We start from the raw sequence: 27,203 nt of genomic DNA on the forward strand, positions 1-27,203 counted from the left end.
AGGTGCTCTGTGGCTGGGACCGGCGTCAAGAATGGGAGATAATCACGTTCGGTCAGTCAATACGTTGTCTGTACTCGCCCGGTCATTGGAAGAACGTCAATATTTTATTTTATTACGCATTGATTGGCGTGGGCATCAGGACCATGATTTACAACATGAAGCATAGGGTAAAATCGGAACACGCAGTCAGCCTCAAATCGCCCTGTCAGAAGGCCGGGGACTGGCATCGCGCCACTGCGCTACGGTCTTGTGCTAAGTGAAACCCTGTGACTTCCGGTCTCGTTTGTTCCTAGGGGCGCCTCTGGGTAGCACGACCAGACTTTCCGGGTAGTGTTCGCGGTAAACCCTCCCTCCAGTGACGTCACGCGGCGAGCGTCTGCACACGTCTCGGCTTCCGATCCACCCAGCTGTCTGCGCTGCTGCTGACATCGTGATGCGGCGCGCTGCGCCGGCGGGCGGTGCCCCTGCCAGCCTCCCGAAGCGGCGTGTTTGTTTTTCAGTGCTCGCCGTACCACTCCAGCAAGGGGCTGATCATGGGCGACGCGGCCCATGCCATGGTGCCGTTCTACGGACAGGGTATGAACGCGGTGAGTGATCATGGGCGACGCGGCCCATGCCATGGTGCCGTTCTACGGACAGGGTATGAACGCGGTGAGTGCCGCCACGGCCGCCTCGTAGCAGGGGCGCGCATCAGCCGCGATTCGCGACCGCCCGTCAGCAGTAACGCCGTGTGATCTGAGCAGCCCCTCAGCGCCCGGCGCGCGCAATGGGCTGATGGTGCGCGGCGCATAGCTGATGGTGCGCGGCGCAATGGCTGTGTGGTGGCCATGTATGCGAAAGTGCCACGAACTGCCGTCGTGGACACAGGGAGGAGATCTCAGGTAGGCGGCATGGGTTTTTTGAAATAGATTAACTCGCAAGTGTACTGATCTCGAGCAACGTTGTAATCGTATCGTGCCGTGTATTGTTTTGGCAACTGAAAACGCTCCCATGGTATGGATGCACGCAGACTACAGGTCTTGAGTGTGGACTAGCATTAGAAGGCGGTGAAGACTTCGTTGTCTGACGAGCGTTTCAAAACCGGGGCTCGGATTACGCCTGGACTCGAAAAGAAGTGGGCCTATGGTTCTCCAGCATTGCTATTTTGATGAAGGCGACTGAGTGAAGTTCGAACAGGTTGCAGGGATTGCATCAGGGAGTCTAACTCGTACGCCTGTGTATGATCATATTTACGCCGTACACAGGTGACACCCAGTTCAAAATTTTACATTTTCCGCAAGTGTTCATGTTTTTTTTTCTCTGAGAACCGTAGTCAAACTCTGCCGGGCAGTCTCGTCAAAAGCAAGAGGAAGTCGCACGCGCAAAATTACCGCACTATATACAACAGCTAGGCAAGAATGCGGGGATCTGACGACGCGCGGGGCCAAGCCGATATGAAGAGGGGGCTACCGTTGTCGTAGTGCCAGGTCCAGCTGGCCCCCTGCACGCCGGCCCCACTCCGTTCGTCACCCGCTGAGTCGCTCGGTCTCTCTTCTGATAACGTCAACCCGCTCGGTCCAGCCCGTTACAAATCCCCTGCTTTCTCCCGTTCAATTGTAACGCTCCCCGAAATTACAGTGATCTATCCGGAGCTCCCAGAAATCACAGCGACCTATCCGGACAAACGGCGCTCGTGCTACCCCGTTTTTTAGACCCTCTGCCGTTCCGTCGGACACCATCCCGTGCTGCCGCACTGGACATCGTTCGGTCCCGTCCGACCCGGTTAGACTTGGCCGTCCACGCCAGGTCCTGCTCCGCGTGTTTTGCTTTCGTCCAAGACCGCCAGCCACCCCCGGCCCGGACCCTGTGTTTTGCTTCGTCCAAGACTCCCAGCCTCCGCCCGGCCCGGGTCAGCGTTCACAGTGCCTGGGGCGTTCCAGGGCTTCGAGGACTGTCTGCTGCTGGACGAGCTCATGACGAAACACCACATGGACCTGGACCGCGTGCTGCCAGAGTACACCGAGCTCAGGAACCCGGACGCAGAGGCCATCTGCGACCTGGCTATGTACAACTATGTGGAGGTACGCCGCGCGGCGGTCAGCGGGGTACGGGGTAGTGGTGACGTCAAACGAGCGACGAATGGAGGTACGCCGGGCGGTGATCAATGGGGGTACGGGGTAGTGGTGACGTCAAACGAGCGACGGATGGAGGTACGCCGGGCGGTGATCAATGGGGGTACGGGGTAGTGGTGACGTCAAACGAGCGACGGATGGAGGTACGCCGGGCGGTGATCAATGGGGTACGGGCTATTGGTAACGTCAAACGAGCGACCGACAGAGGTACGCCGGGTGGTGGTCAGCGGGGTAAGGGTGGTGGTGACGTCAAACGAGCGACGGACAGGGGCAGTGTCCACTGCTATGGTTACAGCCAATCTGCTTATAATCAAAAGCGTTCAAGAGGCCGCAGTGTAGCCACAATTGGGCAATCGAAAAGCCAGATGCGCACAAGTTAGCGCTCTGGCTTACGCTTAGTTTAAATGTGGAATGGTGTGGTTTTGGTTGTGACAGGAGGATACGGGAGCCTCACGTCCTTTTTCGCCATGGGTAGGAAGCGTCTGTCCCTGCTTTCTTCGCAGAGGTAAAAAAGTTATAATGGTTACGGCGCTGTGAATGGCAGCTCGTTAAGAGATCAAGGATATGTTCAGGGAGCTGCAGTTAAAATGGTCATGACAAGGGACCGGTACATTTTGGCTTCCAGCGTGTGTTAGACCACGAGTCGAACTATAATTCAACATGCAATGAAAGCGCATCAGTGAGAACGAGGGTTAAGTGTATCATTCAATGACTGAATCTTTCGGACGTCTGCAATATCGATATAAAACTGTGTCTGACAGCCGGTGGCGGGGCAGGCTGGCCATGTCTCGGCATCGCCTCTGCCATTCCGACCCTTCCGGCCACCGGTGAGGTCTCGTGGTTACGTCCGTACCCGGCACTAAATAGCCGGAGGATATGAGCAGGCAAGGCCATTATGCAGGCGCTCTAGGGCGGTCACGACTGCGACGGCGGGTGGAACTGCTTCAGGCATGCGTGTTTGTACCGAGCAGGCATATATTAATGTTCAATGACGACAGCCCTCCATGAATTACCAGTTTCCATGAATAGTTCAAGGCTAGAGTTTCACATGCGGCCGTTGAAATAATGATCAGGACCGATGTCGTTGCTTTGGTCGATTGTAGAAAATGGGCAAACAACCAGGGCCCTACAAAAATTATGCCGTCCCCAGTATGGTGCGATCAAAGGTTTAGCAAAGATATACTAAACCTTTTAGCATTATGAAATCGCAGCCAGTCAGACGGTCAGTCTTGCCGCCTTGGTCTACAAGGCTGATGACCGAAGTGAACGAGATAGTTCATCAGCCTGGTGCCTCTTTTTTGGATGATTTGCGGAAAAAACCTGGTCGGATGTAACTGCTTGGCAGTCCTGAAGATTTTTATCATTAACTTGTCAATGGATGTTAACAGACCAAGTTCACGTCCTGCGCGTAGCAGTAATGTGAATAACGTGCGAAGACATATGATATAAAACACGGCCCGGTGTCCGCTAACATCTAAAAAGCATACGGACATAATTATAAGGCAAACCTGGCATTGACCGGGCTCCCCAGCGGCACACCATCGACCGGAGGGGCAGATTTTCACCCCCCCCCCCCCCCCACCACGCCGATCTCAAGAACGGCCGGGCAGAATTCAAAAATTCAAATCGCGATCGCTAGCGCCGCGGTGTGCCGCCTCAGATTGCACGACAAACTTAAGATGAAGTGTGCTTCAAAGACGCAGGTCTTGGTCTTATTTTAAAACATTACTTTAGAATATCTAACCGCCGTCACAATGCATTAATTAAGAAGCGTATCTCGTGGTGTGAAATCACTGCGCCCTGATCAGGGATGACACGTAGAAAGGTATCCAATGTTACGCGCGCCGCACCAGGCCTGGAGTCAAGGTCTTGTTCCCTGCAAATGAGAGCTGAAACCTTGATCTATTTATACATATATATATATATATATATATATATATATATATATATGAAGATCAACAACATTTATATATGTATATATATATCTCGATTTATGTATGTTATTTGAAACATCTGAACGCGAAGTGGGAGAGCTTAGCCGCCATTATGGATATCATACACGTGAGCAAGAGCTGTTACCTGTTCTTCAAGCGTCTAAGGGTACGGTCAAATGGATGGCCTCGCTGATGAATAAGGGGTTGGGTCGATATTCGCGTTGTTTTGGGCGGGTTGGACCTGCCGATTGTGGATTAGCACAAGACGTAGACCTAATTAGTTTATAAGTACTAAAAAAATCGTAGCGGTATCTCAAGACGTTTTTGAATTATCGCGAATATTGGACAGGGGATAGACTTGACACCACCCCGGTCAATGCTGGGTTAACTTACAACTTAGGATAACCTCACACAAAATAGCAAGCACATCAAGTATCAGCACCAAACGTTTCTGTACAACTTCACGCTTTGGTTAAGACCGCCAGAATTGCATCAACAGGCCAAAATTAACAGACCATAAAATTATCAATGTTGGTACCTTACAGCACGTCTGTTGACAATGACAACACAAGACATTTTCGAGATAACTCCCTGCATTTTACATCTATGCCCTTCTTAAGACTTCAAGTTCTTTGGTTTCTTAGCTAAGCGCACCCAACCTTGTGTAGAATATTTTGTGCCGCCTAATTTTAAGTTACCTAGAGATGCACGACGCCATGAAACGTTAGAAGAATTATGCCTCCTCAATGGCCATGTTCAGTTCAAGGTCAATAAAAATGAATACGTTAATTTAATTAGTTGTAATATAAATATGCAATATTATAACTAACGTATTATATAAAACATATAGCATTATGACTAAAATAAAAATATGACCATTCTTGTTTGGGTTATGTCTGTGCAAATCGTGGCATCAACGGAGAGCAGTCAGCTTTCAACCAGCATTACGCGCGGATCGCAAGCTTCGAACAAAACCACGTTTTGTAACACATGTATTTGGATAGTGCTACTAGTTATAACGAAAATGTGACTGGGAATCAAATAACTTAATGATAGCATCGTAACTAAGACTGCGAATGCGAGTAAGCATTGTACGGAAGTGGAAAGTATACAAGAACGCGCTTGGCTTAGTAAGAGATCCAAGACACGCGCACATGTGGGGTGAACACAGCATCAACAAAGAAAGGGAATGCAGAAACAGCCCATAGGGTTTCGTTTCGTACAATAAGCCTATTCTGAGCTTAATAAACGCGATTTAGCTTTTAAATGTCGATGACCTCGCATGAAAACAATGATTTCATTCACTCATTTGGTGCATATTAAAAGTGTCTAAAAACTCTTGTAATTTAAAGCTTTCTAGCGCGATTATCAGTGTGGAAAAGTACTATCGTGTAGTAATTGACGTCCTAAAATATTCGAAAGTGCTGATTTATGCCCGCCATTATTTTTGTTCGTCCATTGCCCGCCGCCCGGTGTTAGCCACAAGGCCGACCCTGCGCGACCTATGGAGATTGCAGCACCGGGTGTCTTTTCTAATCTCGCGAGCGTGCATGTTCAACACCGTGTTGCGTAGTTTTTCTCACTAATCGATTCTGACTGAAGGCGGGAAATCCACACACAAACATTAGTTGATGATTTGTATGCTAGTTTGTGACCCCTCAACCCGAGCGCGTCGCCTTCAGCCGGCCAAGCGTGCGCAGGTAACTAACCTTGAATTGGGTTTTGGATTGAACTGAATTTGGACGTTGGATTTGGATGGACCGAACAGGAACCGTTCAAAAATAATTTAAGCAGCTTAGGACTCAACCATTTACCCTCCCAACCTCTTGACGTGACCCCACGGGGGGCGGGTTTATCCGTCTTTTCGAGATCTCAGAATAAAAACGCAAAATCGGAATGACCGAGGCAGACACTAAGGACCCCGTTATCGACAACGAACTTTGGTATTTTATCTCATCAGAATACAGGACTTCACTGCAGACAGAGAGGCATAAGAAACTATTCGGGTACTCGGTTTGGTCATGGGATCATAGCTGCCGAGATATGAATCGGGGAAAATTCAAAAGTAGGGTGGCCGTTACCAGGCTTTCCAGGACAGATCGACCACAGGCTGGTCTTGCCCACGTCCAAACGGCAGACGGTTGGCACGCCGGCGACGCGCGAGTAGAATGCTTGCGCTGTCCATTACAGCACGCTGGCTCGGAACAAGGCGCACGCCTCATCCGCAAGCCCGGAGCGCGAGTAGAATGCTTGCGGTGTCCACTACAGCGCGCTGGTTCGGAACAAGGCGCATGTCTCGTCCCCAAGCCCGGAGCGCGAGTAGAATGCTTGCGGTGTCCACTACAGCGCGCTGGTTCGGAACAAGGCGCATGTCTCGTCCCCAAGCCCGGAGCGCGAGTAGAATGCTTGCGGTGTCCACTACAGCACGCTGGTTCGGAACAAGGCGCACGTCTCGTCCCCAAGCCCGGAGCGCGCCGGCGCCGCAGCAGCGTCAACAGTGCGTAGAAGTCCGGGTGTCTGAAGTGAGGGTGCTGTGCTGCGGAATGTTTGTTTTCAGAATCAGCCGTGTGGTGTTTAAGGCCACGCTTTAAAAGATACGGCGGCACACATAACCGCCCACGGTACGCATACTTGTATCACGTTTGTATATGCATGAGCCTTCGAGCCCATAGCAATCGAGCCCGCATTTATAACATGCTTGGGGACATATTCATGGCGCCAACGCTGATAGTTAAGCCGGAGTGAAAACGGATTGCCACGCAGATCTCGGCGGCCCCATTATGCATACCTTGCTCAGGAAACTAAGCGTTTTGATGCGTCCAATACGCCCTCCTTGTACGCGTGTGAAAATGCCCCCCTCCCCCCCATCTGAAGAAGCATACATTACATTTAATTAGCATACACTCGCGATGGATACTTGCGCGTGCGATGCCATGGATGGGGCAGGTTTGGGACGCGCTTCCCCAACTTTCTGTAGCTTTCTTATTACGTCAGTGCTGCCACGCAACAAGAGCGAACCCAGAATACCCTGCCCGAACCATCAGCCGTTGGAACCCACATGGTCTCATGCCAACAGCATAATTACGAATGTTTGCATAGTAGCAAGTGGCCTGCAGGAAGACTACTGTTGCCTGGAGATCTGTTCTATGTCAGGCCGTGACAAGCAGGCTCCAACTCAGGCGCCGTCTTTGCACTCAGTTGGATCTTCGCGAGCTGTTGGCTACAAACTGCAGTTACCAATTACCCAAGCGCGCCATCGTGAGTCCTACGGTGCTGGAGGCGTGGATGCCGACGTATGTTCGTCGTGGAAACCGGGCAAAAAGGAGGCTGTGGACGTCGGCATGCCTGTGTCGTGGAGATCGGACCAGTGACTTCACGAGGTGATGGCATTGGTGTCAAATGCTCGATGATATATATATATATATATATATATATATATATATATATATATATATATATATATGGGGGCCAACGAGTGCACACAGCCCATGTCGTGACGTGTCCGTGCGCACGTGTGTGCCGCAGATGCGTGACCTCGTCAACTCGCGGACGTTTCTGCTGAGGAAGATGCTGGACAACCTGCTGCACGCCTTCTTCCCCAACAGCTGGATGCCGCTTTACGGCATGGTGTCCTTCAGTCGCGTGCGCTACCACAGGGCCATCGAGCACAAGAGGCGCCAGGACAAGGTGGGTGGAGGTCGACGTGCTAAACCACTCTCAAAATTCCAGGTTTTTGTGGAAAATGACGCGGTTTAGGGCAATTTCCGACTCTCAATTTAAGAATCTCTGCACTCTCAGCCTCCCATTCATGGATATGTGTAATCTTACGCTGACACTGCTCTCCCTCCGGGTTTAGCGGAGACAAATCGGCCTGGATGGCACTTTTTGCTGTGGCCATTGTGACGCACCGTGTTAATACGGGGCGCGGGCCGCAGGAGAGATTAGATCGGCCTTATTTCAGTGCGGGCTGTGGAGAGACTGGTGCATTGTGGCCGAGTGTGTCTTGTGTAGAGGGTTATGCTGTGTCTTGAATCGTGATCGTTCTAAAGAATTGTCTTTTAGTCTAAAGTCTTTAGTATTAAAAAGTACTTTACCGTGATCGTTCTGTCATTCAATCACGTTGGAGAAAAAAATTTCAAGCTGGTTGACAAGTTTGGTTGAGCAAGATTAAGCAAGTTTGGTTGATGTCGGCTTTATGGACGACTATAGCACTTTTGTGGACCCCGTAATAATTGGTTGACGAGTCGCCGCCTCTTTGGCCTCCGCTAGCCAGTTGAGAGAAGGCTGCCTGGCGAGATGACTGTATCACTACGTCGTGAGTGGCTGCCACCGCGTGACTGGGTGTCACTCGGCATCCGCCCGGACAGCGCCGACTGGGTGTCACCCGCTCCCCGGAGCGACATCACCAGAACTGATCACCTGTCACTGATCACCTGTCAGCGGTGTCCCGGGCGCCTGCGTGCAGCTTAGTGCCCGCCGGGTCTCCCTGTGCTGCCAGATGGCCGCTGGAGTTATTGTCGCTGGAGTTTTTGCCTGCTATTTCTTCAGGCGGAAGTTCGCAGGCTGCAGTGGCACGGACTAATTGGGACCGGGGGACATCTTATCTCACGGATGATATTTCTGACTCACGGTGACGAGATCATTGTGCGGGAAACTTGCCGGTTGTAATTGTCTGTCCAGTTACCATTATGGTATAACACTGCAACGTTAATTAAGCAGTAAAACGGCGGCAAATGATAAGTCACTCCGACTAACACTAGCCTGTGAGGGGCGGTACGGCCCTGGGAAAGTAGCGGGTACCTGCTGGAGTATCACAGCAATTAAGAGCACCCTGACGCCAGCCCGTATGCGCCTTTCAGTCTAGCCGTGGCCTTGTCACCGACGAAAATGCCCGCAAGCGCCGTATATTATATATATATATATATATATATATATATATATATATATATATATATATATACGCTGGAGCCGAGGTCAGCTTTGTACGATGTGTGTAGGAACGCAAACTATCGTCTGCGTGTCAGTTCTTCCCCTTTATGTGATAAGTGAGCTTGTTAGGGCTAAGGGTAAAAACGGCGCATTTCAGACTTGCGCTGTTGGAAGTGGAGCCATTCCTGTTTCAGCTCTCAGCATTGCACGAAAGTGTAAGTTCACCGACCCAGCTGATCGTAACGTTGCCCATGAGCATGCATCGTTGCGATCGCTTCTACCTGGTTTGTGCATATTTAGTGGTGCCCAAATGACGGCATTTTGCGATATTCACGCAGCTCCCACCTGAAGCTACTCTGATGGTTATGTTCATTAAGGATCTTCTCCGGACAACTCGATAGAAGCAGTCTTTAAGGGAGACCTTAATGATATACTTCTCATTGCATTTGAAATTTGGCTCATTGAAACATAGAACACATTCCAGCCTGGCATTGCGTTGCTCAAATGAACGACCCATTGCTTCATCACTTGATCGTGAGACAATCACGGCGATAGATACCGAGCGGTTGCCCTCGTCGCTCCAAGCACTACAAGGCACCCACGCCTCTGGATATGCGTGTTTATTTTCCACATACGGTCTTCGCCGCGGCTGTTTTTCATCGCTGAGGTCGAGCGACCATAGAGCCTGAACCCCAAGACTGGGTCTCGCTGTGTGTTTATCCCGCTTCGCATCTGCACTTAGACACTGACTGCACTGAGCACTCTAGACTGACTGCGCGGTTAAGGGGGTGTTGAACTGCTGGCCAAAGAGCCGCCGCCGGGGGGGGGGGGGGGGGGGGGGGGTCTACAGCTCTCCATCTGCACGGCACATCGCTCCATGGATGTCGATTTATCAAAATGACTGTGGGAGCCAGAGACGTGGAAGTCGTCTCCATAAGGGCGTAGATATAAAAAACTTCGCGGAGTCGGTTCTTTTATGTCCTGACTATACATTATATCATCTGCCACTATAAAATGACGCCACATTATATAATCCACCACTAAATGCATATATATATATATATATATATATATATATATATATATATGTATATAGTGGCGGATTTAGAGCGGGCACGGGTCATGGCTCACCTTGGGTCACAAAGGGGCCCAAAGCTGATCGAACAGATGCAGATTTTTAACACAAAACGCACCAAGATTTGGCGTCTTTGGGCTTCTAGGCGACCAAGAGCAGTCGCAAGCGAAAGTGAAGGACCCGCGAGTAAGACAAAAATAATTCTTCACCATATGATCTATACCTATATGACCTATATGACCACTGCAAGGTCATTCCGATCGTCAAGGAGCCTTCCATATTGCATTTGATTTATTTGCATTTGGCCATGCGTTGTTGCTGGACCCTTCCTACTAGCGTGTCGGGGCGCCCTGGTCAACCAGTGGCTTTCCGCAATTCAACTGACTGTAGCTAGACAATATTTGGCATGGCTACGGCGCGCCGTTCGAAAACCATTCTGGAAAAACCTTCGGGGGCTCAAATTGACCCCTACCCGAGCGCGTGTTGCGGCCAGTGAGCACATCGGTTCGGTCCAGACCCGAGACGTCGCAGGTACGGAGAAAGGCGAGAACCGTTAATCAGCGACCGTATCACAACCATAAATGACAAGCAATAAACCCCGTACACTATCTCACGACATACTGGGGCATTACCAGTGCTGGAGAAAGAGCTCTTACAGGGTTTAATCCATTCATACAAATCCCTCGCACCGCTTTGCTATCAGTTATGCACTCTGTTTGATGTTGCCAACTGCGTTACCTTACGTTCAGAATAAGTATGTCGTTTTATATCACAGCTATGGCCTATGGCTATAAGTGCAATGTCTGACGTAAAATTTCATAGTTTTCCACAATACCCAAAGTTGAGGCCTCTAGCATTTACAATCCGTTACAAAGTTTGGCCGCCGACCCGGAATTTGACGATCGGATGGTGAAGTCCGCGCTGCCCCACTCTGCCGCTGGTGCTCACCCTAGAGATGCATGCAATCAAAGGTTCGAACCAAATTCAAAATAACAGTCGTGGCCGCCCCCATCACAACGCATTACAATCGGTACATAACGTGACAACTGAGGAAGCAGTCCTCATACCACAAATGTGAAGGACGGTATATTTATCGTGTGATCCCAGGTCACGTGACCGTAGTCGTTCGAACATATCTGTTCTCCCTGCGAGAACATGTTCTAGAAACGCTGAGTGAGGTCTCCCGATTGTGCAGCAAGTTCTCGGTTTAACAATACAAGAATATCAGGTCCGTAACGAAACGGCAGAAAGTTGGAACAAAAAGGCCGTGTGAAACTATCGTACAAAAGTTAGCAATGTCTTGCCGGGGCAAAACAAGATGAAAAGCAATCGCGATCATCAGTAATCTCACATTTGCCAGATCGTGACTCTTACAGAACATGTTTCTTTGAGGACAAAAGTGTGGATCCTGTCAACACCACCTCAGAGCGCCACACCTTTACCGCTCTGATATCTCTGATATCCTTCTGAGCTGCACTGAGGCGATTTCACGGGGTCACGAGGAGTCGCTCCAGCAGGCTGGTGCGATACCGCACACGCCATGTTTGCCGTGTCACCCGATCATGTTTTCTGGATAAGTGTCTGATCTTTTCCCTGGCATGCATGTGAGCTTAAGACTGCCGACGAGTGGCTTTCCATTCGCCCCTGACATTTACTGTCGCTCGTGATCACAAGAACCACTGTCCCGCCCCTGAACTTTACTGTCGACCCTGATCACAAGCCCGCGGTCCCGCCCCCGAACTTGACTGTCGCCTTTGATTACAACAACCACGTCTACATGGACAAGCCGGCTTACTGTTAAAAGCTCCGGGCCGCCTTCAGACTTTTGGGGGTCTGCAGCGGGTTCAAGTGTTGTGCACCTTGGACCGTCAGGGTGCCAGGTTGATCATCTTTTGCTGTCATGGTTTGACGGATGTGGAATACTTGATGATATCCACCGATATCCACTATTGCTTTATCTGTCTTGCCATTGAAATTGCAGTTGTTGACGTCCTGCAGCGTCAGTGTAACGCCTGGCACCGTCTTGGGGCCAGCCACGATTCTTACGACTAGTAATAAGCCCAGTTATTTTTGACATTTTATACTGCCTAGGATGTGATGTGAGTCATGGCTGAAAATATCTGAAAAACACTGATCTTAGGGTCATTGAAAGAGCACTGTGTCACCACTGATCTGTGACGTCCGCCCAGATATAGTATTGTTACAGTGTTTTTCAGGAAAACAACTAAAACTCTATCCTGAACTCCTAAAAGCTATCCTGATTGAAGCTATTGTTTGGCGTCATTTTGTGACTCAACTTGCTCATACAGCAAAACGTCGATGTTTCCTCACGTGCTCTACACATGCTCACGCTGCAAACGTTGGCAAACACCGACCAAGTGTAAGCTGTGGGTGTCGTCTAACTGAGATGGTATTTGTAACTTGTTGCCATTTTCGCGAGCTTGCCACGAAATAGGTCGCAGAAGCTTCTTTCTTTGTCACCGATCATATCCAGTAAATCGGTAGCTTTTTCAACTCCGCTGCTCGGACTGGTGGCGAATACAGAAGGGAGGAGGCATAGGGACAGCCCCCCTTGTGACCCGGGGGACACATAGGCTCCGAAGGGACCCATGACCGGCCAAACTGACAGTTATTTAACACAGCCAGAACGGAATCAGACGTCTCTGGGCCCGCATATGACGAGGAACATTTGCAAGCGAAGGTAAAGAGCCAATGAGCAGATAAAGGTAATTCTTCGCCAATTGATGAGGTGTTGATTGGGGCAAATTTTGGGTCCCATTACGCTGTCCAGAGGCCTTGCACTTTTACCCGGGCCTTATATGTGTCCAATTGTCAGGCCAATCTGATCGCCAAGGAGCCCTCGACGTTGCCCTTGACCTTGCATTTTCTCGTAGGGCCCCACGCTTCTGTTGGGACACTATTTACTTACATGCCTGGGCACTCTTGATCGATCAGGTTTTCCTCCACGGATTCTCGCCATTCGCCCGAAAGGCTCTACACGCTTTTTACGGGGCCCCATACGCCAGGGTACACTCAGTTACTAAAGGGCCCGTAGCATTGGTGTTGGGTTCCTTCCACTTGCTTTGAGGACCTCGTGCTGTTGCTGTGATTCATATAAGGTCAGGCATCGCGGAGCCATGCAATGCTAAGGAGCCTTCTACATGATCTGGGCCTCTTTCCTCTGGATCTCATTTGCGGGGGACCCCTCAGTCCTATCGCGGGCCTTTCTTTTAACCTGCCCGGTACTCTTGATGGATCAAGGGCATTAATTCATTACATTGTTCTTAGGTTGTTTTCCTTCGCTCAGAGGGCTTTGTGCTCGGGCCACGGTCCTATGTTTCAGCGTAAAAGTTCAGCCTTCAGCCGAAAGATACAATTTTGCTTGTATTTTCAAGTTGCTGAATCGAAGGAGCCATGTGTATGATAATTACGTAGAATAAACTGACGGCGTTTTTCATTATCCAATGATTCAATGGACATTTTCTAAGCCAATAGCATTCAGGGGCTGCGCCGAATGTTTTCTGGGCTGTAGAGTTCAGTGAGTGTAGGTGATAGTGAACGTAACTTGAAGATTGAAATTGGATCGTAAGTTTATATTGACATGACCAAACCACGTTCGTCTTGGAATGTTTAACCTTTCTTGAGAATTAAGAGCATACAAATTACATATCAGTTTTGACATTGCGCGCTCGCAAATCTTGGATGAAAACCCGACGTCCGGCGTTGCAGTCTCCACAAATCTGCGCGACGTTGGATCGCGGCTGACACAAGATGGCGGCCAACGGGCAGACGACTTGCAATAACGTCTTGAAAGAAGTACCTTGAAACTACTTAGGATGTCATTTTGTGCGTTTAGAGTATGGTCCAGTAGCATGTTTCATCCGCGCATTTTTTTCGATTTGCAACGGGAACGAATTAAGCGAAGGGGACGGATTATGGTGGAACTAAACAAGTTTAGATAAAATCCCTTTTTTCGTGCTTCTGTCGCTGTTGAGAGGACAATATCCAAATTTTGAGGTTTAAATGTGAGAAAGCCTAACGTTATTTTTGAACGGTTCTAAACGATTTTGGACAAGCATTCGAGAGTATTATTTCACAACGGCTGTTCCTGTGCATCAGGCGTCCGCCGCCCGGTGTTAACTGCAGCAGCCAACGCCACTTGGTTTGGTGGGCACTGCATCCCCGGTCATCGGTGAGCGCGCAGACTCCAAATGTGTATGTAATTTGCTTCGCAAGCTGGTTCTGAACAAGAATCGACCTATTCTTCCGTGTTGGCCTTTTTTCATTTTGTACCTTATTTTCTTCCGCCCCATTGGGCTCTACGGTAACCCCGTACCTTTTCCGAGCAAGGGGCCTAATGGATTTGAACAATGGGTGACACATTCTATTTCCGGTCAGGGACTTAGGGGCCAGTCCATTACAACGCGGGGTGCCTGCCGGCTGTGATCCCGGCAGTACAGGGGCGGCGTCCCCTGCCCGATACCAAAGTCCCCGGAGGGACCAATCATACATCGGTCGTCTGTCTGACGCCGGAGGCCCGCTCACGTGGGCATCGGGCCCCGAATTGGTTGCAAGAGTTCTGATTTAGCTAAAAGACAGCTTTTCACTGTTTCAGGTGGTCAAATAATTGGCACAGGGACTCCAGATCGACAGCCCTCGGTTTAAATGGCGTTGAGGGCCTCGTTTGGTACTGGGACTCTGACTGGCCAGGGCCTTTCCATTGGCTTATTGGGTACGCTCATTATGAGTTATAGCATCTCCCTTCATTGCCAGAGGGTCTCGACCAACGCAATAGACCCTCTGGCATTCGGGGTCCCGTTCGTGTTCCTATTCAGCAAACGTTTATCTGGCCGACTCAGGGCCCCTTACCGGCACAGAAACCTCTGTTCGGCACTGTGGGCCCCTGAACGACTCATAGACGCTCATTGCTTCAAAGGTCTCAAACACCCGACCAATGCTAATCGCGGGCCCCGGCCTTGTCCCTGCTTGGGAAATGGATTCCTAGGGCTCAGGCCGACACAGAGCCGACTGTTTGGCGTCGGTGATGTCTGCCCCAAATAGAGACGCACCGCTCTTCAATGCGTCATTGTTTGATTATGTCACTGTACCTTGCACAGCATTGGTTGAGACGTAATATCCAGATCCAACGGCCTCAAAAATTATTGAGACTGTTACATTTGGAAGTCGTGCTCGCGAACCCCATGCGTGAACGACTCGACAATTATATTTTTATTGGCCTTGGTCGCCTCATGGGTAATAGAATGTCAGAATTTTAACGACGTTACTGTGGCGTAATGGATACCTGGGTAACCTTGAGATATTCTTCCTTAAAAGATCTGTGCATCTTTGCGGGCGTGTAGCTCAGAAACTAGAGGGGTTAAGGCCCTAAGAAGGGCAGGGCTGTGAACTGCACCGAATGCTCCTCAAGATGGCCATTTCAGTTCAAAACCTCGCACAGCTGTGGAACACTCCGCTTTGATGTGACTTGCAGAAAGGCCTCCGTCCCCTCCAATCAAACATTTGATCGTCGGTCTCGAGAGGCTTTTCGGGCTTGTCAGCAGGGCCCTCATACACTGCCCAGTTAGAATCTGGATTCCTTGCAAATACAGCACCCTTGTGAGGCGGCGTGGTGCGCTGACCGACAAAGGGGGCCCTCGTTGACTCAGGGGCCCAGACCAATGTAAATGGCGGGCGCCGGCCTGGTCTCTGCTGGGAAATGCCTCTCAGTCCCAGACCTGACGTTAGAGTTACCTGGTGGCGAGTCCATCGCGTGATACGGTCGTTAAGCCTTCACCTCAGCGGCGTGTTTCGCCAACTAGGATTTGAGGTGGGCGAGGGGCTGAGCGGGGGAAGCCCGGCCCGTAATTCACTTAAAATAGCTTTCCCCCTGCTTGATATGTTTTCCCACTCTGTCTCGGCGTAAGATGTTGTCGTCGGGCATCGTAGTCATTTTGTTTGGCATCTATCGTCGAAACCATGTTTCGGTAATTTACATAGGGTCGATGTTTTGTTGCTTCAGACGCTGTTAAACTAAGTGACTAGGAGAAAGGAGTGCAAGGTGATGTGTGCGACTATTACAGGCTGCCTTGTAAATATTCGGCTGGTAGCTGCAAGGACGGGTGCTGGTTACAGCGCAGCACTCACGTTTGGCATGTTCGACACGGCTAGTGTTGTTTTGGTGGTCACTGTTGGACGATTGCCGCTATTCGTTTAGCCGGCTGGTGTCGATTGTCAGGTTTTAAGTGTAACTGTTCCTTTAAGTGTTTACATAGTGAAGGCCGGTGCATTTCAAGGGTTCCTTCGAACGTAGACGGCTAATAAGTTGGTAACATTTCTTGGGCGCTAATATTTTACTGTCATGTTTCACTTTCCGATAAGAGATCGTAGCAAAACAAGGCAACTTGCTGCAGTCCGTAGAGGCCGAAACACCGCTGCACAATGCCAAAACACTCAGAGAACAGCACAATGCTTAGCCAGAATCAGTGGGACATATGAATCTTCTAATAAAAGAAACATTCAGCATGCAGGAAGAGCAGAGATACTCAAGTAAACATAGTACAAACGTGAGGCGTTTTGAGTGTAAATGGCTTAGACATCTGCACTCAACTGAACATGACATCTTAGTTTACACTTTATTTTCTTTTTTACCCGTGAAACGATTAGTAGAAACCTCGTTTCAAATCGATATAATTTTGAGCTCCCATTTTTGGCCTGCACTTAGGGTCCACACGGTTATGGGCCAAAACCACCGTTGGGGGGGGGGGGGGGCAATTGGACATTGGGGGGCGGGGGGGCAATGACCCACCCAAAAGAATACAACTCGACACCCGTGTATGCCCCCGGTTCTTGCAGGCGGGGGATACCCAATGAAACAGCGCTATTCTCCGTGCAGCGTGACGCATACACAGGCAGCTGGCATGTGGGTGCGACTGCGGACGGACCACCAAGCGGGGTGGTCGGTCTGCGGCGGAAATCTGGGGCTCTTCCGAGTACCGGCGGCGAGCGCCAGTACCGCAGCAGAGATGCTGCTGGTGGCGGGTGGGAAGGGTGTTGTTTTCTATCGTTGGCCAGCGGTGGAAATGCGCCCAGACGTGAGTGTTGGGACAGCATGCTGTTAGTGTACGTAAGCAGAGAGATGTACGTCAGGGAAGAAATCAGTTAGACCTGCAAGGGCTGCGGGACTATAGTCTTAGCGTAGATAAAAGGCAAAAGTCTTCTAGTGGCCACGTGCTGTTTCATTCACAATTCTGTTCCGAGTAAATCACCCAAATGACCTTGTGGTTCAATCGTTTCGCAATAAGACGGCAATCTGCTCATTATGTTATGAAAGATGAGCCAGTTCGGTACAACCAGCGCGACGCTCAGACGCCGCATGTTACGAGGGAAATGCCGTTTTGTTAGGAAATTCGATCTCACGCTGATCCCATTCCCCTCACCCACGTGGCAACAGAATTAATCACCACTGCGTAGTAAATCCAACTGTATTTCTTAACCGAAGGGCCTCTCGCCCACTCCGGTCCCCTGACCCCCCCCCCCCCCCCGCCTTGCCGACAGATCGTTCGGAGCACCGTGATGGCGCTGGTGGCGGCGCTGGCCGGCGGCGCGGCGTACCTGCTCCAGCGTGGCGATCTGTGGCGCACTGCTGCCGACACCGTGCACGCGCAGGCGCGGCAGGCGCTGGCCGGGCTCGGCCTGTGAGCGGCGCATGCGCAGACTCCGAACGCTGGAAGACGGGCGGAGCACGAACAACGCGTCCAGGGGAGGGACGACGTTTCCGGTGGGGAAACTGGCGGACAGGACTCTCATGAAAAGATGTGGGGCTGCTGGCAGGTGACCTCACGTATCTGATGCCCGCCGACGGATGTGCGGTGGCGGCGGAACATGAGGTATTTGCCGGGCCTGTCCGTGACGTATCCCCGAAACAGCAACTCCGGTGCCGCGGGGCGGAGCCGCCTGTGACCTTGTGTGAGATGACCGGTGATCCGTTCATGCATTCTGTCCCAGTTTTTTTCGCCCTCAATAGTGTGACGCCTTTATGAAAAGGCCATTCATCGAATACCCCACTCGAAGCACGCAGACGCCCGCTGCACCGTCGGGATCTCGGCGCCGTCCGGACAGCTGGCTCGGGCCTGCTCGCACGGATTGACCTCGCGTGCGAGCAGCTGCAGTAGACACCCCACTACGGAGCACTTGTTCAGCCATGTGTTCAGCCAGGGCGTGACTTTGTACCGCACCAGCAAGGACGTACAGACGGGCCTGCGATCCTGGCCCCACACCACCGCGCGTGCGGACTTCGCGTTGTGGGGAGACGATTGGCCCTAAGTGGAAAAGGGGCGGCATATCTGCGCTAGGACGACGCAGGACCGGCCTAATGCCCACATCCCTCCACGGCTGTCCGCACCGCCCGCTGACGCGCTCTGAAGCCCTCGACTCCGTGCAACGCCGTCCGAGAAACAGTTTCAGCCGCCCGGGACGCGGGTCACCGGTCTCTCTCCCGCAAACGTCGCCACTGACGCGTGTGCCGCCGGCCGTCACCGCGTCCGCCTGTCCCACGACTCGCTGGGGCTGTTCCTCCCCGAAGGACGATTCGGCGCGCCCTCCCGAGCGAGGTCATCGCGTGTTTACCCACAGTATCAGCTGCAGGTTGCTGCTGCGGTCTCCTGTTAGAATATGTGCGACCCTGAATACAGTCATAGTGCTAACAGTCGGAATTTGTCGTATCCAGGCGTGTGAGAGCTTAGGCCAAGGCCTTCCAGATGCCGTATGCTTGTCGTCTCGGCTTACTCCGTGACTTGTTCGACAACGTCGGCACGTGCAAATGAAAAAAAACAGGCCATCAGCCCTAATAACGCCTTCTTGTCCCGCGGACAGTGCGCACCTAGAAAACACAACCGTCATGCTGCAGCTCAATTCATACGACTGTATATTTGCACGCACAATACACTAACGGAGCACCGTGGGAGCGGACTCGCTCCAGGCAACTGATGAGTCCCAACCTCAGATTCCCTTGCAGGGCGTAAACACAGGTACAAATACGACAGCGTAACTTCGGCCGATGGATCAATGGTAAACGAATATAACAGAGTCGAACAGGGTGACGAACACTCCCCGCGCGTGGCGGGGCGCCAGAGCGGCCTAGCCCGCCTCCACGGCTGATAACGCCACAACAACGCGCCGTCGCAGCCGCGGCTACGAGGGGTGCCCATGCGGCCCGGATGATGATGATGAAGGCGATGCTGATGGTAACGATAACGCCACGGAGGCGGCGGGCGAGGGCAGCGACGCCGCCACCACGGCCGAAGACACGTCGACCGGCTTCTGGTGCACGGCGTGACCTGCAGCGGAGGCGCCGCCGTGCTCAGTCTGGCGCTTTCTGGAGTCGGGCGCCAGCGGCGTGGGGCCGAACATGCCCAGAACAGCGTTCCGCACACCTCTCCCACAAGAGCGGCAAAACGAGCCTATCTTCGCCAGGCGGGTCATCAAGCGTGCTCTGACGGCCACCTCGCAGACAATGCACGAGTCTGGCAGTCGGAGATCACGCCACTCCTGCCGCACCGCGCCGGCCCGGCGAGGCCGGCCGGCGGCCGGGCTCCATCATCCACTTCTGCACACTTCTGTTACTACTGCATTACTAGGTACTACCGCACACCGCCAGTACTGCGCTCGCCGTCCGGCGGCCGCTCGCCTCTCACCTCGGGCCGGCAGCGGGCCGGCCGGGTGCGGCAGCTGGACCAGCTTGTAGCCCTGCAGGCCCTTGAGGCCGGGCAGCAGCACGGGCTGGTGGGCGGCGGAGCTGAGCACCACCGTCCGGCCGGCGGTCACCGGGCGGACGGCCGCCACCCCCGCCAGACTGCGGGTCAGGTCACACACGTCACGCAGGTCGCGACGCACGGCCCGACGGCGGCGGCTGTCGAGTTACGGATCACCGCACGTACGTCCGTGCGCCTTAGTACGAGTCACACAGAGGTCAAGTGAGGGTCAAAGGTCAGATTTTAGACACGGGCTGCGGGTTGAGCACGAAGATTCTTCGCTCATTCGATGTCATACACATGTCTGTAGCGCCGGCGACTGGCATCACACAAACTCGGAGCGGCGGTTGAGACGCCACGCCTCACACAAAATCACAGCAGCGGCAATGGGACCACCGCGGCCGGCGCCGACCCCGGCTAAGCCGAGAAGACTGCGCCAGCCAAGCTCATGGTGAGCGTCGCATGCCGCATTCTCGCCACGCGCCGTATCGCCTTAAGAGTACCAGACCTTCGCTGAAGGTCTGCCAGCGCCGCCACAATACAAAAAATAAGTTCTTGCGGATCTGAGCAGAGCTGACCTGACCATGCTTGATTACAAGTAAAAATTGGTTAAAAGCTACGCTGGCCTCAATCCGTCACTTACTTCGACTTTGTTAGCCTTGAAGACAGCACATCAGTAAGCTGACGAAGGCGTACTAGTAGGGACTTTGTGATGAGATTAGCTGGGCTTCACGCAGTATTTTTAATAACCGTAGCACAACTCCCACAGCTGTACCAAACGTCTCCACACCCCGTACACAAACGGACAGAACAGAGCCAGCCTCGTAAGCAGGACCAGCCCACCCTGCGCCACGCAGCCAGGACAGGGTGAGCCCGTGGGCCCGTGGGATGGGTCCGTGGAGCGCGGTCCGTCAGGGGCCCCGTCCGCGGCCCTGGGCGCGGGCGCGGGTCCTCCCTCGGCGCGCGCGCGTCCCGCGTGCTCACCGTGAGCTGCAGGTGGCCAGCGGCCGAGGAGAGCGTCGCCGCCGCCGCCGTCAGCCGGCTGGGCGTGTGCACGGCCGGGCCCGGGTGGCTGCTCTGGATCAACACCTGCGGCCGAGCGGCGCCGGTCACGCGACGGCGGGGCACACCACCTGGCGGAGGCAGCCGGCCGGGGGCCAGCCGGGGCCGCCGCACCGCGCACGCCGGTCACACGCCCCGGCCGGGCGTCGCCGCCCGCCCGCCCCCAAAGGAGCCGCTCGACGGCGTCACCGGGCGACTATCCGCCAGCGACGGCCGGCCGCCGCACAGTCAGCAGAGGCCTGAACAGCCGCGGCGAGAGATCGCCGGCACCGTCCAGCCGTCCGCCGCCACCACTCCCACGCGCCGAGCTCAGCCCAGCTGATCGCACTCGCCGGCGAGGCGCCGCTCCCCGGCGGTGCGCCGACTGACCTGCGGCTGCTGCTGGGCGGGCTTGGCGGCCGGGCGCGCGGCGATCAGCACCTGCTTGCCGCCGATCTGGGCGAGCGTGAGCGCGCCGCCGGCCGGGCCGGGCGCGCCCTGCTGCTGCAGCAGCCGGCTCAGCTGCGACACCGGGATCGTGATGTGCTTCAGCTGCTGACCGCCGGCCGGCGACGCCGCCGCCGCTGCCGCCGCCGCCGTCGGAGCGGCGCCCGCCGCCACCAGACGCGGCGCCGACGCCGAGGACGCCACCTGTCGGCCGCGCGGCGGGCGTGTCACGCGCGGCGGCGGTACCCGGCCCACTCCACGACAATGCCGGACGGCCAGCCCCAGCCGCGCGGTCTCGAGAACACGCGGGGTAACGTGACGCAGGCGAAACACGCGTCGCTCGCCGGCTGCCTGTGCCCTCCCGAGCGCGTTGGGGCGTGACGCACATAGCGGTCTGGATCGCTTCTGCAGCGACGGGCCCGTCTGCAGACGGCACACACTGCCCCGACTGCACGGTCGACACGGCCCAGTGGAGCGGCCGGCGCACTTTGTCCACCTCAGCCGCCCCTCAGTGAGCGGGAGCGAGACGGTGCTGGTGCGCCGGGTTCATCATCTCTGCACCGTATCTCACTGGCCATGCCCGTGACGAGCACAACATGAAGGCCGGTCGGGCAGGTCGGGGCTACAAAGTCCAGCAGCGAGCGGCGCGCGTCCACGAGCTATGAGTCCCGACCCGAGCTTGTTCTCTCCAACTGATGTTCCGCGCGCGTCAACGTGCGATGTGTGCCCGGCAGTTCCATCAGTCCGCAAACTGAAGCGTACCATAATCCGCTTCGCTCTTTTCGCGACACATGCGGCTGCTCCCATCACTAGCGTGGCAGCCTGACCACGCCGGCTGACCGCGGCACGCTGCAGGACGCAGCGGCCGTCGGCAGCTGACTGACCTGCACCAGATGGGCGGCGGAGACGGCCGGCCGGCTGACGACGGGCCGCGCCTGGCCCGGCGCCGGCTCCGGCTCGCCGGCGGCGGCGGCCGCCACCACCAGCGGCGCGGCGCGGCGCGGTCCGGCCGGCGCCGGCGCCGCCGCCGGCCGCGGCGCGCCCACGATCAGCGAGGGTGCGGCGCCCATCGGACGCGGCCGCGCCGCCAGTAGCGGCCGAGGGGGCGCCACCAGCACCGAGGGCGCACCGGCCGCCGGCCGAGCTGCCGCCGCCGGCAGCGGGCGCAACTCCGACTTGACCGCCTGCCGGGCAGAGGCGGCGGTCAGACAGGGGGTATTCGGGCGCATCGACCGCTCCGCCACTTAGGCGAGGGGATCTTACGGCGCGCCGACATCAGAGGTCACATCACCTTACGGCAGCCACTTAGCAACACCCAGTCGGCGGCAGACGTTCGAAGCAGAGCCCGGCGGCTGACAGAGAGGAGCCCACATCGGGATCACCAGGCCAGACGGTGACGCCGCCCGCTCCACCGACGCCTGACGCGCTGCGTCACTGGGCACGGAGACGCGCCATGAGCGGGCGCGGCGGCCGGCTCTGGCGCCCGCGCACCTGCGGCTGGTTGACGATGGGGATCAGCTTGCCGTTGGCCAGCAGCGCCAGCTGGGGCGCGGCGCCGGGCGTCTTGGGCGGGATGTGTACGATGGCGTGCTGGTTCTTCACCACCTTCACCGACTGGACGGCGGCCGCAGCTGGAGGCGCAGGCACACGAGTTGTGGGACGGTGGGGCTGACCGGGATATCAGACGGGCACGGATTCTGGCGACACGGCCGTTCGCGCTGATTTTCTCTGCGCCCGCCGCTAGCAGGGCTCGGTCGGGCCGGCAGGGCCGGTAGGGCTAGGTCGGAGGCCACAGAGCACCACGAGGGAGACTTCAGCATCCGTGAAGTAACAGTGAGCCTGACCGAGACAGCCACGTGTGGCCGCCCGCCACGCCAGTGACGACGCACCGCACATCACACCGGGCAGCGACTGACCCAGGGCCCGTGGCTGACCTTGCTGCGCTGGCGAGGCGGGCGCGGGCGCCGGAGCAGCCGCCGACGTCACTCCCACGGTCCGCGGCACCACCAGGTGCGGGCTGGCCGACACGGCCGCCGTCTGAGGACACGGCACACCGGCACGTCAGCGCGGCGGCGCGAGGCGGCGCACGACCCGCGCCGGTCATGACGCCACCGCGCCGCCCCGCATACCTTGTGCGCAGAGCAGACGAAGGCGACAATCAGCGGCGCGCACGACGCGGCGAGATGCCGGCAGCACTGAACACACCACCCACACCGACCACACGCATCACAGAGCCCGACCTCGGCCCCACTGGGCCGGCTTCCGCCGCAGCCACGTCGCGTCTGGCGGTACACGGTGCGCCGGGCGCCCGCGCCGCGGGCCTCACCGCGAGCGTGGCGGGCAGGGTGCGCGCAGGCTGGGCGCCGACGGGCGCGGCCGTCGGCAGGATGCTCTGCACGGCCAGCTCCGTCTGCGTCAGCGAGGCGGCCGGCTCCTGCGCAGGCACGCACGGCACGCGTCAGCCATATGGCACCAACGGCACGCAGCCCTGGCGTCTGGCCGTGTGCAGGGGCGGATCTAGCCTGGAGTTTTTTTTTTTTGGGGGGGGGGGGCAACCGTTCGTCGCCAGCTGCCTGGTGTGGGATCCGAGGTCCAATGCATGGTGCGTGGTGCTTTTCGCGAGTACCTAGTAGGGACACCATTCAAAAACGAAAAAAGCACCGAAATGTTCTTGAATCTTGAACGGAAGTTAAAACAAAACAGTTTAAAACAGTCAAAGTTAAAACAGATGGCAAGTAGACGAAACTTGTATGGAGTTCTGACAATGTTTTTTTTTGGGGGGGGGGGGCAAAAGCATACTCTCAGAGGTTTTGGGGGCCATGACCCCGTGCCCCCTCCCCCGCCCCCCAGGATCCGCCTATGGCCATGTATGGTGGTTCGCAGGCACGTTGGCGGCCAGGGCCGTCGCGTGCAGACCGGCGTCGGTAACAGGGCGGGTGCGACGGCGGGACGGCAGCACAGGCACGCATGATCGGGAGCTGGGTGGAACGAGACGGCAAAACGGACTTCAATCCCGGTCCGAGACCGTCCGGTCTACGGCGCACCGACAGGAGTAGCTGCAATCAGCCGTCACACCACAGATCGTTCGCTGTTCACATCAAAACAACACGCTGCACCGACCTGCGCCGCTGCCGGCTGAGGCAGCGCAGGCGGCGGAGGCGGCGGTGGAGGCGGAGGCGGTGGTGGCGGCGGCGGAGGCGGGGGCGGCGGCGGCGGCGGCGGGGCGGTGTACGCCGGCCGGCTGGCGGTCGGCGGCGCCGGGACAGGCGCGCGGCTTCAGCAGCGACACGCCGGCGGGCGCGGCCGACCGCGCGGGCGCCGCCACCGTCGGCGTCCGCTTGACGGTGGTGCGCCGCCGCGGGCTGCTCAGCTGCCGCTGCCGGTCGATGGCCTCTGCCGACGGCGCGGGCCGGCGTCAGAGGGCGGACACGCCGACACCCACATCGAGGACACTGCGGGCGTCAGGCGGCCACGTGATCACGCGCTCAATGCTGTCGGTACGGTCGTGCCGGTTTAGTTCGGGCAGCACTCGCGCGCAGCCCCCGCATCAAGATGGGTCTGTGCGACATTCAGTACGTACCAAAATCGGCCTCCGACCGGTGCCTGTGCAGGTAGAGCCACAGTTTTCGATGCGAATCATACCTGGAAAAGCCAGACATTACTTACACGTCATATGGGGCTTAGGACAAGATGCCATTCGTAGGTGATGTTGCTTAGTTAAAGAGCATTCGAACACATAAAAGACATGCATAGCTAAAAACGACCATACAAGCCTTAGGTATTCAACGGGAGTTCTCACCACCCAACGCTTTGCTGCACAGCGTGATCTGACGTACATGTCCCGACTACCATAAACCGTTCTTCACCACCCTCACATCATGGAACAAGGACACGAGTCATTGTCCCCACCCAAGTAACCAGACAAATACAATGACCGACCATCGCACTGTCGTCTCACACGGCGCTCCGCCGCGATAGCGACTGACCTCCTCTCGCCCCCCCTCCTCCCCTGCCGGCCGGCCGTTAGACCCCAACTCACCCGACGCAGGGGTCTGCCTCGCTCCCGCCCGCCGGCAGCTGGACCCTCGCTCACTTGACGCGGGGTACGGCCTCCCCTCTCCCGCCGGCAGCTGGACCCTCGCTCACCTGACGCAGGGGTCCGCCTCCCCCTCTCCCGCCGGCAGCTGGACCCTCGCTCACCTGACGCAGGGGTCCGCCTCCCCCTCTCCCGCCGGCAGCTGGGACCCTCGCTCACCTGACGCAGGGGTCGGCCTCCCCCTCTCCCGCCGGCAGCTGGGACCCTCGCTCACCTGACGCAGGGGTCCGCCTCGCCCTCTCCCGCCGGCAGCTGGGACCCTCGCTCACCTGACGCAGGGGTCCGCCTCCCCCTCTCCCGCCGGCAGCTGGACCCCGCTCACCTGACGCAGGGGTCGGCCTCCCCCTCTCCCGCCGGCAGCTGGACCCTCGCTCACCTGACGCAGGGGTCCGCCTCGCCCTCTCCCGCCGGCAGCTGGGACCCCGCTCACCTGACGCAGGGGTCCGCCTCGCCCTCTCCCGCCGGCAGCTGGGACCCCGCTCACCTGACGCAGGGGTCCGCCTCGCCCTCTCCCGCCGGCAGCTGGGACCCTCGCTCACCTGACGCAGGGGTCCGCCTCCCCCTCTCCCGCCGGCAGCTGGACCCCGCTCACCTGACGCAGGGGTCCGCCTCGCCCTCTCCCGCCGGCAGCTGGGACCCTCGCTCACCTGACGCAGGGGTCCGCCTCCCCCTCTCCCGCCGGCAGCTGGGACCCTCGCTCACCTGACGCAGGGGTCCGCCTCCCCCTCTCCCGCCGGCAGCTGGACCCTCGCTCACCTGACGCAGGGGTCCGCCTCCCCCTCTCCCGGCCGGCAGCTGGGACCCTCGCTCACCTGACGCAGGGGTCCGCCCTCCCCCTCTCCCGCCGGCAGCTGGACCCCGCTCACCTGACGCAGGGGTCCGCCTCCCCCTCTCCCGCCGGCAGCTGGGACCCCGCTCACCTGACGCAGGGGTCCGCCTCCCCCTCTCCCGCCGGCAGCTGGACCCCGCTCACCTGACGCAGGGGTCCGCCTCCCCCTCTCCCGCCGGCAGCTGGGACCCCGCTCACCTGACGCAGGGGTCGGCCTCCCCCTCTCCCGCCGGCAGCTGGGACCCTCGCTCACCTGACGCAGGGGTCCGCCTCCCCCTCTCCCGCCGGCAGCTGGGACCTCGCTCACCTGACGCAGGGGTCCGCCTCCCCCTCTCACGCCGGCAGCTGGGACCCCCGCTCACCTGACGCAGGGGTCCGCCTCCCCCTCTCCCGCCGGCAGCTGGGACCTCGCTCACCTGGACGCAGGGGTCCGCCTCCCCCTCTCCCGCCGGCAGCTGGGACCTCGCCTCACCTGACGCAGGGTCGCCTCCCCCCTCTCCCGCCGGCAGATGGGACCCCCGCTCACATGACGCAGGGGTCCGCCTCCCCCTCTCCCGCCGGCAGCTGGGACCCCCGCTCACCTGACGCAGGGGTCCGCCTCGCCGTGCAGCCGGTCCAAGGCCGAGCTGACGGCGCCGGTCATCTGCGCCTCGGCGCCGGCCGCCAGGAAGCCCCGAGTCACGCACCCAGCTCGCACACGTCGCCGCGCGAGCCCTGGCCGTTGGGCAGGCGCGCACGGCGTCGCGCACCAGCGTCAGGATGGTGACGCAGGCCGGCCGGTCGGCGGCCAGCAGGGCGTGGCCGCGGCGGCGCGCGCGTCCCGCCCGGCGCCGCCCTTCACCGGGCCCACCACCGACTGGTAGCCGTGCAGGCGGTAGGTGAAAGCGCGCCGCGGCGTCTGGTACCGCAGCCGCTCCTGCGTCGCCGCGCGGGCCGAACACGTCACGTTAGGAGGGGGCGTTTGCGAGACGACTCCGGCTGGCTCGTGTTTT

The 27,203-nt window shown here is 56.8% G+C and overlaps 1 protein-coding gene and 1 long non-coding RNA gene across 3 annotated transcripts in view; both read right to left on the bottom strand.

Annotated features, from left to right (window-relative positions):
- cn (Kynurenine 3-monooxygenase cn) overlaps positions 1–27,203 on the bottom strand; it is a 122,721-nt gene that overhangs the window by 30,839 nt on the left and 64,679 nt on the right. The gene's annotated exons all lie outside the window — the stretch shown is intronic.
- Positions 18,943–19,859, bottom strand: LOC119093992 (uncharacterized). Its single transcript, XR_005093730.1, has 2 exons — positions 19,742–19,859; positions 18,943–19,384 (listed from the first exon to the last, which is right to left on the bottom strand). It is a non-coding gene; the product is annotated as an uncharacterized LOC119093992 (long non-coding RNA).

Source organism: Pollicipes pollicipes, unplaced genomic scaffold, assembly GCF_011947565.3.
Source record: "Pollicipes pollicipes isolate AB1234 unplaced genomic scaffold, Ppol_2.1 Scaffold_4002;HRSCAF=4701_pilon_pilon_pilon, whole genome shotgun sequence".
In the NCBI taxonomy this organism is placed as follows: domain Eukaryota; kingdom Metazoa; phylum Arthropoda; class Thecostraca; order Pollicipedomorpha; family Pollicipedidae; genus Pollicipes; species Pollicipes pollicipes.